Source organism: Miscanthus floridulus, chromosome 18 (assembly GCF_019320115.1).
Source record: "Miscanthus floridulus cultivar M001 chromosome 18, ASM1932011v1, whole genome shotgun sequence".
NCBI lineage: Eukaryota > Viridiplantae > Streptophyta > Magnoliopsida > Poales > Poaceae > Miscanthus > Miscanthus floridulus.
The window spans coordinates 130,902,982-130,917,921 of record NC_089597.1 but is presented as its reverse complement, the minus strand read 5'-3'; positions in this window follow the sequence as shown (position 1 = coordinate 130,917,921).

The window sequence follows — 14,940 nt, the reverse complement described above, 5'->3', positions numbered from 1 at the left end:
CTACAAGTTAGAGCGGTGCCTCTGGTCGACAACAGGCTCGATGAGTTCCATGCCCGCCATCCTACAAAACCAAGTCATGTGTCAAAATACAATAACATATAAATAAGTAATTCAGCACACAAGTATGAGACATGGAACATGATTTCATAAAAGTAACTTACAACACATGACAATCCATGTTAATACGAATTTAGTTGGAAACTCAAAACAGTACAGTCCCAAAGTAAAATATTACAGCATACTCCGAAACTAAAATATTACACCATAGTAGGAAACTAAAATATTACACCATAGTCCGAAACTAAAATATTACAATATACTCCAAAACTAAAATATTACACCATAGTCCAAAACTAAAATATTACAAGACATAGTTCAAACCCATATAATGCTAAGCGCTAGGGCCGCGTTGAGTGGCCTGCCTAGAGTTGCGTTTTGGAATACGCAGCACTTCCGTTCCATCTGGAATCCTATTTGTGGGATATGCATCACAATTTTTCCTCAGATGATTTCCACCGCAAGCGAGGCAGAAGGGATGCTTGTCTAAAGCCTCTGAAGCATCCATGTCATTCCTAATACGATGACTCTTGCAATGTCCCTTTGTGTCCACCCTTTGATCTGGATCCGGAGACCAATAATGGTCCAAGTCATGAACTGCCTTAGTGAAATCAGCGACGGCCCTCCAACCTCGAAGCTCACCACACCATGTGTTGAATACGGCTTCCTTTTTGAAATAATCGGACACAAAAGTCATCGGAATGTTGGCTTTTCCACATGTAGCAAGCACATGGGAGCATAGATAATGGTAGTACTTCGGCTTGTTGCATGTGTACTCGCACTTGTTAGCCTCTGGCCATAACTGACATTCCATAGTTATTTCGCTTGGACCAGTGCCAAGTCCGCCCTGGTCACGCAGCATGACTTCATACACAAGGTCCTGGTTGCCAATAGGAAACACCCTATGCATGGACCCTTTGGCACTCTTCTTTTCAATGTATGCAAAAATCTTCCATGAATATGTCATTTGTGGATTCTGAATGATTGCGGCTGCCGCTTCACAACGCTCTCCTAGATACAACATTGCGCCCCTTAGGATACCCTCCACAATTGCATCCAAAGGAAGCGACCGTGTACCTTTGAGCACCCAGTTGTAAACCTCCGCTAGATTCGTTGTCATTATGCCATAGCGTGCACCATAGGTGTCATGCAACAACGACCACTTCTCGACGGGCTCCTCTTTAATCCAATCTGAGAAACACTTTAAAGACCTGCCCCCCTTACGTTGATGAGTTTTGCTTTTAGGCACATTAGGATTGGGACCAAGGCCTTGCAGCTCCTCTCGTGCCACAACAGGATGATGACACACTTTGTTCATGTGGCTTGTGGTCAGCTCATCTAACCGTTGCCAAAGGAAACCGAATTTTTTTCTGGTTCTGCTTGCATAGGCTATTGAATAGGTCCATCAGGCGCTTGCTCCTGAATTGCTTGTAGAAATTACTAGCTAGATGCCTCATGCACCAGCGACTTTGTATATTGGCCCATTGGACCTCTGGATCCCTACCGTTCTTCAACTTATCCACTACATTCAATAAACCTACATTACGATCATGCAGGACACAAACATTCTCCATTTTTTCCTCAAGAGCTCGGTTCAACAGCTTCAGGAACCACAACCAGCTTTCGCTGTTCTCTGATTCAACCAGGGCGAAAGCAATAGGCACAACCTGGTCATTGTCGTCAACCCCTATGGCTGTTAGCAACGTAACTCTGTACTGCCCAGTCAAGAAAGTACCATTGACACAGAGCAGAGGTCAGCAATGCTTGAAGGCCTGTATCATGCACCCAAGAGACCAAAAGGCTCGTTTAAGGACACGGTCTCCCTTCTCGTTGATGTAGTCATCAATATCAATTATAGTCCTACGGTTTCTCGCTTGAATGGTTGCTAGAAGAGTTGGCAGGTGGTGATATGAGTCCTTGTAATTTCTGAACCTCTTCTCCAAGGCCAGTTGTTTTGCTCTCTAAGCCATGTCATAAGAAAGCTCATAACCATACCAATTCTGAATAGCAAGCATTATCTGAAATGGAGACATGCCAACTTTTTCAACTATCTCGCCATACATTATGTTTGCCATGAATTCCGTCGTCATGTTCTTATGCTTCATCAACGTTGTCTGCAGCATGCAACTGCGTGGTTGAACAATAGTGGCTATGAAGTTGCTCTCGATACGTGGCATGTGACCATGAACACTCCAAGTACAACCTGGGGTCACACACTTAACGTCCCACGTCATGGGGTTAGAAATAACCACCTTAAACGGCTTCTTTTTGGAAAAAGCCCACCGCCAAACTACGTGCTGCAGATGAACCTTGTCATGAAACATCTGCCCCTATCTGACCTCAATCCTTGAATACTCCCACGACGAATGATGACCATCATCGACTGTCATGGCATCTGGTGCTATGTGAGCCCAATCCTCAGGGATATCGGTCTCGTCATCAAAGCTCCTGCCTGCAAATTCATCCACGAAGGCGAGGTGCTCCACATCGCCAGCCTCCATATGTTCCACTATTCTTTCGTCCTCACCCTAGTCAGCTTTCATGTATGGACCATCCTCTTCCGCTTCTCCATCCTCTGTAGTGTTCTTAACCGCCTGAGGATCGCTAACATAGGTCTGCTCAACATTTGCGGCCTCTAAATTGTCCTCTGCTGCACCTGTGTTGCTACTCTCACCCTACATGCCACCATCTAGGAACTCAACATGCATGATGTTGAAATAATTATGCTCCAACGCCTTAGACACGAGAAAATGCCATTTCTTCGTGTTATTGGCCTCGTACAGCTCCCACCTCCATCCATTCTCCCGTAATTTTGGCACCAACATACTAATCCTGAAACGATGCTGGGAGGGCGGAATACCCAAGTATTCATGTAGCTAGGCTAAAACTTGTTTTTGGCTATAATCTAGCGGCGAATTCAGTTCTATGTCAAAGACCTGGAACTCGCTAAGGTCTACCCCGCTGTTCCCGTATCTGATTTCACCGTTGCCATGGTAAATTCTGAAAGGGACTAAATCGGTCGACATTCCTGATCGCATCGTGCAAAGTATCGTGTTAGTTAAATGAAGTACCATGCGAACTTACTCTAACTAAACAAAAAAAACAAAAAGAAAACTAACCCTTACAGGAAAAATAATAACTAAAAATAACGTATCTACAACTAACCTAACCCTAAGTAAATCGAACCCTACAACCGAACTAAAAATAACTAACAACATCGAAATTACTAACAACAGCGAAAACTAACTAAAAATAGAACCCTAAACCTAACCGTAGAACCTAACTAAAAATGACTAACAACAACGAAAACTAACTAAACCTAGAACCTAACCGTGAAAAACTAACCCTAAAAATAAAACTTTATACAAACTAATCTACAACTTAAACTAACCCTAACAATGCTAACCCTAAAACTAAATGTACTAAGTAATCGAACTAAAATAAACTAAATAAACATTACTAAGCTAACTAAATAAACTAAGTAATCTTACTAAACAAACTAAACTAACAAAAAAAATTAAATCAAACTAAACTAAAAAAAAATTACCTGTAGTGGCAGCCGAACGCTGGCGTCGCAGGAGCGCCAGGCGGGGCGGGGGCTCGCGCGGGCCGGGTGGGGGGCGGCGGCGCAATGCCCTCCGCCGGATCTGGCGGAGGCCGGCGAGGAGCGGCCGCCCGCAGCGTAGGGTGGCGAGCAGGCGGTGGTCGACGGCGACAGGAGCGAGAAAGCGAGCGAGAGAAGAGAGAGCGCGAGGGCGAAGCCGGTAGATATTGTAAGGATTGTCAGCCAGCGGATAGCCGACAAGCCCCGATTGACCAGTGGATAGCCGATGGAGCCCTATCGGCCCGTTGGGAGCCGATATACCTATCATGGCCCACTGGGCTGTCGTAATGGAGGTCTAGTGGGCTGCTGGACGGCCGATAGGGTCCTATCGGCCCTCGAGTTGCTGATAAGGATCCTATCGGCCCTCCAGTCGCCGACAGTCTACTGCATTTATAATTTTTCATAACAAAAATACAAGATTTATAATTAATCATTAAAAATATTATTTAAAAAAAATCTCTCGCTCAATGTGTACTTGGTCTGTCAACATTGCCCATGCCCCTATTCTGCCTTGGAAATGCTAGAATCGCTGTTAATCGACTTCAAGCTTCACGCACACAGAATAAAGAGAGCCGGTGGACAGCGAAATCCATCCAATCCTTTTTGTTTTGTATTACGCACGCGCCATGTTTAGTTTATAAAGAAAAAATCACACAGGACTGGCGTAGGTGCATACAGGGACTTAGGTCGGAATAGATATTTTATAAAGTGCTCGAAAATATCTTGCATTTTTTAAAAATATCTACACGAGCTCATACAGTATTTTAAACAATCAGCCTGTTCGCTAGTTCGATACGCCACTTGCGCTAATTTGTACGGCTGATTTATTACGAGAGAAAAATATTATACCATAACTGATAAGCCCTGACTAAAACCAACAAGCAAACTAATATCCATACGTTTAATTGGATGATTTCCTTCCGTTCTTTAATCGTTGCAAAATTTACTCATTCCTGATCATATGCTCAGCCTAGCATTTTATGGGCCTAAGGTATTCTCTCTTCATCTCAAAATAAGTATCACTATAGTATTTGTGCCGATCAAATTTTTTTAAAGTTGACTAATTTTATAAAAAATATTATCAACATTTATATCTTCAAATAAGTTTATTATAAAAATAGCTTTCCTGATCTACCTAATGATACTAATTATATACTGTAAATATTAATATTTTTATATATATTTGATTAAAGTTAAAATCGTTTACCTTCTCGAGGAGCGAGAATGATAGTTGTTCTGGGACACGGAGTACGTCCAACAATTTCCACACTTCTCTATCCATTGACGCTGTTCACGGTCAAGTTTGTCTGGTTAGATGCGCTGTCGGGCTTCCGTACACCACCATGTCACGTCCCTCGAGCTGGATAGATTAATTAATTCAGACTAGATGCTGCTATGCGTCATACTACATCCGTCCCCTCGCGAAAATCAGCGCGCAATCACCTCCCCAAATCTCGCCCGGTCCTCCAACCAGCGTGCGAGCGATCATCTCCCCGAATCCCGCGCGACGATGCCCTCTCCTCTGGCGCCATGCTCGCACAGCGTGACCCGCTCCCGCCCCCCTCTCCGTCCCTCGGTGCCGCCGCCCTCGCTGCAGGGTCTCTGCCCAGGATGCCGTAACTGTGCGCCGCCGCCCTCGCAGCAGGCTCTCCACCCGTGGCGACATTTTTTTTAGATATTTGTAGATTAAACAACCGTTTTTTTTTTTAGATATTGGTAGATTAAACAACTGGCTTCTTCCTTCAAAAAGGAATTCGGCCAAGAGTTTGATACAGAAGAACATCAACACACCAGCTGACCAAGACATTCAAGGCAGCACAAAACCAATTTTTAACCAAAGACTAAACATTAAGTCTAAGAGCGTAAGACCATTTGAAGAAAGCAGAGCATTGCAGAGCTACAGGCTGCGTTCGGCTGACCCCAAACCCGGCTTGATCCGCTTCTTTTTTTAGCTGGAACAATATTTTTCTCTCACAAAATATCAACCACTACAATATTTTTCAGCCGCTACAGTGAAATTTTTGGGTCAACCAAACGCAGCCGCAGTCTCTAACTTCCGGCACCTTTGGACAATAAACTTTTTCATGTCTTCACTCGTTTTGTAACTGCCCCCACTGCCCGAGCCGGTGTGTAGCTCTAAACACGACCTGCAAAATAGATTTTGGACTGCATTTGTTAAATACTAGCTCATTCCTTGTAAGCCAAAGCAACCAGCACAATGGAGCAGCTCCTATAAGCAACAAGCTTCTAAATTCTCTCCCACTTTATTTGTGCCAAGCACCAAAAATGTTCCGTGTTCTCGTTGGCGGTTTTAAACCAAGTACCATATAGAGAGCACGCCACAAGGCTTTGGCCATCACACAGTTGAAAAATAAATGTTGAATACTCTCTAGTTTAGAGCAAAAACAATAATTTAGGTTTCGCCTTCAATTCCGTTTAGCTAAATTATCCTTTGTTAGAATTACCCCTCTCCTTAGAAACCGCGTAAAGATCTTAACCTTTAATGGGATTCTAAGTCGCTAAATGTCCTGAGAGACTTTGACACCATTGTTTATTAGGTACGCATACATGGATTTGACAGAGAATATTCCATTAGAATGCGAGTCCCAGCAAAAGGAGTCCCTGCCATCATGTAAATTAATACTCGCAATCCTACCAATTAGGTCCTGCCAATACAACAACTTGTTTCCCACTAACGCTCTTCTGTAGGTGATATTTATTGGTACCGACCGTAGAACCTCAGCCACCGTAGATTGTTTCCTACGGGCAACCTTGTATAAGGATGGATAGACCTCTTTCAGAAGAACTTCCCCTAGCCAACGATCCTCCCTAAACCTGATTTTGGAGCCATCCAAGACCTTAATCTTCCTAATCTCAGAAACTGCTCTTTTACCCCCATAAGACCCATCCAGAAGTGAGAATCCTCTGGTTTCTTAGTCACTTGAGATAAAGTCTTATTTTTAATATACTTGTTTCTAATAAGTTCTTGCCAAATACCATCTTCATTCAAAAGCTTGAACAACCATTTATTGAGCAGACATTTATTTTGGATTTCCAAGTTTTGGATACCAAGGCCCCCCCTGTTCCTTAGGTTGGCAAATAATAGGCCATCTAACTAACCTATATTTTTTCTTGTGTTGATCATTCTGCCAGAAAAATCGTGATCTAAAATACTCAAGCTTCTTTAAGACCCCCTTAGGAATCTCAAAGAAGGAGAGAGCATGAACACATGAAGACTGGACATAATAGAGTTGATCAACACTAATCTACCGCCAACTGACAGCATCTTCCTCTTCCAACAGCTGAGTTTTTTCTCAATCTTTCATCTATGTTCTTCCAATCCTTGTTATTCAATTTTTTGTAGTGCATAGGGAGACCAAGGTACCGACATGGATAAGAACCTAATTCACAACCAAATAATTGTGTATATAGATTTTCCTCCTTCTTTGCCTTACCAAAACAAAAAATTCACACTCCATTAGGCAATGATACAAAGCAGAGAAGAATTTCTGCCTTGGTAATGTGGTACCTGCCAGTGACCGACCGCTTGAGACTTATCTTTCTAAACCCTAAAGAAGCCGCACTCATGACATGGTGGGATGATGAGCGCAAGGTGGATGATGATAAGATTGCACACCTGGCAGATTATAGTCAGTGGCAAAGGATCGATGATAAGCACAAAGAATTTAGCGATGACCCAATGAATGTACGGTTTGGCTTGAGCACCGATGGAATAAATCCCTTCAATGAGAGGATGAGCGACCACATCACTTGACTAGTGATCTTGACCATGTACAACATCCTAATGTGGTTGTGTCAGAAGAGAAAGTACCTTCTCCTCACTATTCTTATTTCTGGCCCTAAATAACTAGACATTGATATAGACGTGTTCCTCGAGCCTTTGATGCAAGAAATGGAGAGGATATGGAGGCATGGGGAGCCGATGTATGATGCGTTTCGAAAGGAGGACTTCATATGTAGAGCAATAATATTTGTTACTACCAATGATTACCCTGCGCTGTTTGCTTTGTATGGACAGATCAAAGGGAAGATGTGATGCTTAGTTTGCTTGGATGGTACTACATGGGTGTTCCTGGATGCATCCAAGAAGATAGTTTACCTAAAGAACCAATGCTTCTTAAAGACAAGTCACAAGTACCGCAGCAAATTGTTCTTTAGAATTTATGACAACACCTCGGAGATTGAACCCTCTCCGGAGAGACATCATAATGGAGAACACATGTACAGAATGGTGAAAAACATACGCATCGTCTATGGAAAGAAGAATTCGAATGGGACGAACAGAGATAGAAGCACACCTCCTGTTGAAGGCGTACCTTTCAAGAAATAATCGATCTTCTTTCAGTATCTGCCTTATTGGCCAGACTTGGAGGTCCCCCATGCTATTCATGCTATGCACGTGCAGAAGAATATCTTTGAGAGTCTCATTGCTACCTTGATGGACACAGACAAGTCAAAGGATGGTCTGAAATCATGGAAAGACATGGTGCAGCTAAACATGATGCCATAGCTTCACCCGGTACCTGAGACAGGAAAATACACTCTACCCACGGTGTGCTTCAACTTAACACCAGAAGAGAATAGAGCTATATGCACTTTCCTAAGGGGGGTCAAAGTCCCGACTGGGTTTCAGCGAATGTGAAGAAGCTAGTGTCGATGAAGGACTTTGTCAATAACACACTAAAAGGCTCATGATTGTCATGTGATGCTAACAGTGTTTCTACCTATTGCAATCAGGGCTATAAAGCCAGAGTTCTTGAAAATGGCACCCGCATGTGCTACTTCTTTTTGAAGATCTCATAGGGGTTGATTGTCAAGAAAGAGCTGAGTGACCTACATGAATTTGTGGTGGTGACAAAACCAACTAGAGATGTGTTTACCTCCTGCTTTTTTTCATATAATGCCACATCTCATGATTCACATGGTTCATCAGATACAGGTGTTGGGCCTTGCTACTTGCATGAAATGTGGTCCTACGAGCGGTTCATGTTAGTTCTAAGCCGATACATGCATAATCGAGCATACCTAGAGGGCTCCATGATAGAGGGTTACAGTACTGAAGAAGTCATCGAGTGCTGTCAAGAGTACCTAAAAGTGCATAATGGGATTGGTAAACCCGATTCTCGTCACAAGGGTAGGCTGGCTGGGAAGGGCACGAGTGGTAGAAAAGTGTTCATGGATCATGATTACAAAAAAGTTAGTCGGACGCATTATAGTGTCTTATAGAGTACACAACTAATGCAACCGTATATTGATGAACACTTGGCTATCATTACAGCGGAGAGAAATGGTCATTCAGATGATCAGGTCATGAAACAACACAAGCAACGACTACCTACATGGTTGAAGGACCAAAACATACCGCCTGAAGAAACCATAGACTCTATTACCATCAGTAGGTTGGCGGAGGGGCCATCGAGACAAGTGACATCTTGGAAAGCTTATGACATCAATGGGTACATGTACTATACCCACACAAAGGATAGTAAATATATGAACCAAAACAACAACGTTCGAATAGAAGCTATCGATGGAGTGGGGCAAAATATCCAATACTTTGGCATCATTGAAGAGATATGGGAACTTGACTATGGAAGGAATATAACGGTGGCCCTGTTTCGATGCCGCTGGATCAAACAACACCAACTAAATGAGATCAGATTGATAGTCCTAGACCTCGAGAATCTATGCTACCAAGATCACCCTTGGGTGCTCGCTTCACGTGTCACACAAGTTTTCTATATGCATGACCCACAAAGTAACCTCCCCCGAAGAAGAAGACAAAGCACGTGGTTGCCTCCGAGAAACAACCCATTATCAGAGTTGATGGCGTGGACGATGTTAAAGCTTATAATAACTACGATGAGATGCCGCTATTCACAGACTTTCCTAAGGAGATCAGTGTTGTGGAAAAAAACCTGTCCAAAGACATATTGCCATGGGAACAAAAAGGTGTCAAGAGAAAAGTCGTTACAACGGGCTAGCTAGTTGTTGAACATGGAGTGTTTTTGTAAGTGTGTGTGTTTGTAAGACTTTATTTATGCATGTGTGTGAGACTGTATATTTATGTATATGTGTGAGACTATATATTTATGTATGTGTGTGAGACTATATTTATGCATGTGTGTGAGACTACCCTTTGCAACATCCATATGAACCTATTGCCACATCCATTCTATTACTACTAAAATAGTTGTAACACGCAGACACTTGAAACAGGCACTTATTACTACTGCAACATATTTGAACTACTATTGAAACACTTAAAACAAGAACTTAACACTTTATGAAATGAAGAAATGACCAAAATAAAAGTTGAAGATCTTGATGAGTACAGGCCCGATCTTCCGAGAGGTAGCCGGTAAGTTCGATTTGTGGAGATCTCGACGTTGGCGATCTGGCTTCAAATCAGACACGATTCGAACCCTACAACCGTTACACCACTGCTCCGTTGGTTATCAACCAAGCACAACTTGATTGACCTCGCCAAGAAGGCTTTTCCTGCAAGCGAATCGAAGAGCACAAGCAAGAAGGTAAAACACGCAATCTGAAATTGCAAATATGAATGACGCGAATATCAATAAAGGATTCAAGAACTCGATTCCAAAGGACTAATCGACACAGTGGAGGAGATCAAGAACGGGGGCCCTGGATCACTGTAAAAGGATTTGTCACCACAGTTACAATGAACGATTCAGTTCCTCGATGGAAAACTAAACTCCAAACAAAATCCAATTGTGTAGCAGCAGCGGCGGCTGTGTTTATAGTCTAAGACTCGACCTAGGGTTGGGGACGGCTAGGGGTTGGGCGCCCACAACTTGGGCTTAAGGCCCGACACGATACATGGCCAAGTTGGCCCAAATAGGTGACGCAGCACCTTGCCGTAGTCACACAGAATGATCCACAAACCTTCTGGAGCTGGGACCAGATCCAAAACGACGGCGACATCGTCCCCTTTCCAACGCATCCAAGAACGGCCCATTTCGATGTCGTATGAGGAAGTTATGACCGAAACAGTGATGACGTGTCTGCTGAAGCCGAGGGTGACGTGGCAGCTGAGTTGGGAACGAATTGGAACTTGGGGAAGACCATGGCGTCGGTGTGTCCAGCGTGGCGATGTCCTCATCATCCTCCCCTTCTCGAATTGGAGTCGTCCTTGACTCCATCTTGGCGATGTCCTCATCATCCCCTCCTTGTAGAATTGGAGTCATCCTCGACTCCATCCCATCATGAGCGAACTCCTGCAAAAGGTTAGTGACAGCAGGCAATGCACCAGACATAAAAGGTTGACAAAACATAGTATAACATGGTGCTTAAGGATTATCACATAACTCAGCAGTAGCAGGAGTTGTAGCAAGAAAAGCACCTCCTTTTAACTTAATCCCATTATTTTTAGCAATGTCTGTTGGAGGTTTATTTTTGATCTCATTAGCATATTTAATAATATCCGTAGGAGACAAAGGCAGTAATGTAATTTTCTTGTCCTTATGTATGATAGTGTATGTATTAGTTCTACCATGGTGTAAAGCATCATTATCAAATTCCCATGGGCGACCTAACAAAATAGAACAAGCTTGCATAGGGACAACATCAAAATCAGCAGTATCATGATAAGAGCCTGTGAAAAAGCTAATGCGTGCTGATTTAGTTACCTTAGTCTTACCACTATTATTGAACCATTGAAGTTTATATGGATACGAATATTGTCGTGTGGTCAAGCCAAGCTTGTCAACCAAATCTGAACTCACCAAGTTGTTGCAACTCCCGCTATCAATAATAGTGAGAACACGACAACCCTGCACAATGAGATACATGTGGAACAAATTGTGGCATTGGATCTTCATCTCTTCTTCATGACCCACACGTGTACTCAACACACGCTGCACAAGAAGGCTAGGGTAGTCCGCGGCAGCAGCCACGGAGTCAATGGTGATGGCCTCCTTGTCATGATCGCCCTCGGTGGGATCTGCATCAATATTAGCAGCAAGGGCTAAATCATCTTCAACATCACTAGCACTTACATATCCATCCTCGGTAGCAATGAAAGCGTGACGACTGGGGCATTCCTTCATGACATGTCCCATGCCTTTGCATCGGTGGCAAATGATTTTAGAGCTGGACAAGGAGGAGCTAGTAGAAGCACCCGGAGTGTCACCTTTCTTCAGCTGTGGAAACTGCACATTAGACAAATTACTTACCCCGGAAGAAAATGGAGGTGTAGATGGCTGTGGTGCAACAGGAAGCTTGGGCGTCTCTGGCTCGGAACGCTGCTGAAAATTCCTCCCATTGTTAGACCTGAAAGGCTGGTGTTGTTTGCATCCCTGTACTTCTCGTTCGGCCTTAATAGCAAGATGATACAATTGGAAAAAATTGCGCCATTCTTTGTAATCAAGTATGTTCTGTATATCATGGTTTAAACCACAAAAAAATCTAGCACTAGCACCATCATCATCTTCATTTATACCACAACGTGCTAAACCAATAAGCAATTCTTGATAGTATGCTTCTACTCCTTTATCACCTTGTTTTAAAGTTTATAGTTTCAAACATAAATCACGTTGGTAATAAGGAGGAACAAAATGAGATTTTATACGTTGCTTTAAAACATTCCAAGTTTGAGGCACAGCAGCAGCATTATTGGCATTGCAAAGATCACTCCACCAGAACAAAGCAAAATTAGTAAACTCACTAGTAGCAAGTCTAACTCTATGCTCAACAGGAACATTATGAGAATCAAATTTTTGTTGAATAGCAAGCTCCCAATCTAAATATGCCTCTGGATCAACATTACCAGCAAAAGGTGGTAGACTAAATTTAATTTTAGCAAAAGGATCATTATTACCATGATTATTACCTGCCATACCGCGACGATTGAAGTTGAGGCGGCGATGGGCACCACCGTCAGCATACGCATCTTCATCACCAAAAGCATCCGCATCTTCATCATCAGCACGATAAGGTGGAGGGCGTTGCTCAAGCTGTTCAATGCGAGTGACCAGATTATTCACGTTGCGTGTCAGCTCAGTCATAAGATTGCGTTGTTCAGTCATGAATGTTGCAAGCTCGCCCTTGGACACGCACTCATTGAAGTCCATCGGAGTTCCTGCCATGGTTAGAAGATAGAAAAAAACAACACCAAAGTATTATCCCTATCAACTAAAAGGAAACAAGTGGTGGTGATGGTGGTGAAAGTGGAATGCAAAATCACAAGTGGCTTACCACCGTCTTGCCTGTATTCTTACCAACGCCAAACAGGAGCAAAACCAAAGTGGCGAAGCAATCTGTTGTTGAGCGTGGGTAACAGTTGCAAGATGAACCTGTGCTGACAGAAGAATATGTGGAGCTATGGGTAGGCACACAATATGACAGCAAGGATTAGCAATTAACGAGTGCAGAGTAGTGATTGTTCAATCTGGATCCAAAGTACAAATCATAGGTGCTGGCTAAGACGTGTCGAGACGTAGCGCAACAAGGTGAAAACAAAGAAAGATCGAAAGAACTCACAAAACAAGCAAATAGCCCGGATTTCTCCTTTTTCCTGAATTTTTTCCTGGATTTTTCCAAAAGGCACTAGTAGGAAACAAAATTTTTTTTACTATTTTTTTTATACTTTTCTCTGAACAAGGATCACAAAAGATGCAACCACAAAAATTGGCACCTACATCTGAGGTGGGATGTGGTCTACAGAAATTCAGCACGTTCTCTGAAAAGCGTGCAAAAACTTTGACAATTTTTTTTCTATATTTTCCCGAATTTTTTTGGCAATTCTGATGAAACCAAATAGGGCGAAGCCAAGTTTGGGTCGGGTCCAAATGGTGTCAAGAAGCTGCACAAAAAATTTCAGATTTTTCTGATAAACGAGCGAAAAGTTATGCCTGTTTTACCGAAGGTATCTCAAGGTATGTTTTTCGGGAGGCACAACACGGCGGTGGCAGTTAGGGCAAAGCGTCCCTAAACTCTAACACCGATCACAGCAGTAGGTATTCACCTGATGATGTAAGGAGGGCTGCGATGCAGGCAAAATAAGAGCGGCTGGCAACCTATCTAGGGTTTGCGCGGCGGCGATAAGTTACACAAGGCGGCTAGCGGGGCAAGTCGAGTAATGTGGTGGCTTCGACTTGTTGTTTGGGAACGGTGGATGGGATAGCGGTGGAAAATAAAATCACAGCAACGGGCGATTGATCTACGACCACGAACACAATCCTAAACCAGCAACAAGACTCGACCACGGACACAAACTCAACAACACGAATCTGAAACGAAATTGCAAAGGCACAAAGGGCGATAGGACAGCGGAAATTGAAATATTTTTGGGCTTTTTGTGGACTCTAGGTAATGAACAAATATGAATCTAAGGCAAACGAGATTATACCTCACGGTAAACCTGAAAGCTCTGATACCAATTGATGAGTATAGGCCCGATCTTCTAAGAGGTAGCCGGTAAGTTCAATTTGTGGAGATCTCGACGTTGGCGATCCGGCTTTAAATCAGACACGATTCGAACCCTACAACCGTTACACCACTGCTCCGTTGGTTATCAACCAAGCACAACTTGATTGACCTCACCAAGAAGGCTTTTCCTGCAAGCGAATCGAAGAGCACAAGCAAGAAGGTAAAACACGCAATCTGAAATTGCAAATATGAATGACGCGAATATCAATAAAGGATTCAAGAACTCAGTTCCAAAGGACTAATCGACACAGTGGAGGAGATCAAGAACGGGGGCCCTGGATCACTGTAAAAGGATTTGTCACCACAGTTACAATGAACGATTCAGTTCCTCGATGGAAAACTAAACTCTAAACAAAACCCAATTGTGTAGCAGTGGCGGCGGCTGTGTTTATAGTCTAAGACTCGACCTAGGGTTGGGGACAGCCAGGGGTTGGGCGCCCACAACTTGGGCTTAAGGCCCGACACGATACATGGCCAAGTTGGCCCAAATAGGTGACGCAGCACCTTGCCGTGGTCACACAGAATGATCCACAAACCTTCTGGAGCTGGGACCAGATCCAAAACGACGGCGTCATCGTCCCCTTTCCAACGCATCCAAGAACGGCCCATTTCGATGTCGTATGAGGAAGTTATGACCGAAACAGTGATGACGTGTCTGCTGAATCCGAGGGCGACGTGGCAGCTGAGTTGGGAACGAATTGGAACTTGGGGAAGACCATGGCGTCGGTGTGTCCAGCGTGGCGATGTCCTCATCATCCTCCCCTTCTCGAATTGGAGTCGTCCTCGACTCCATCTTGGCGATGTCC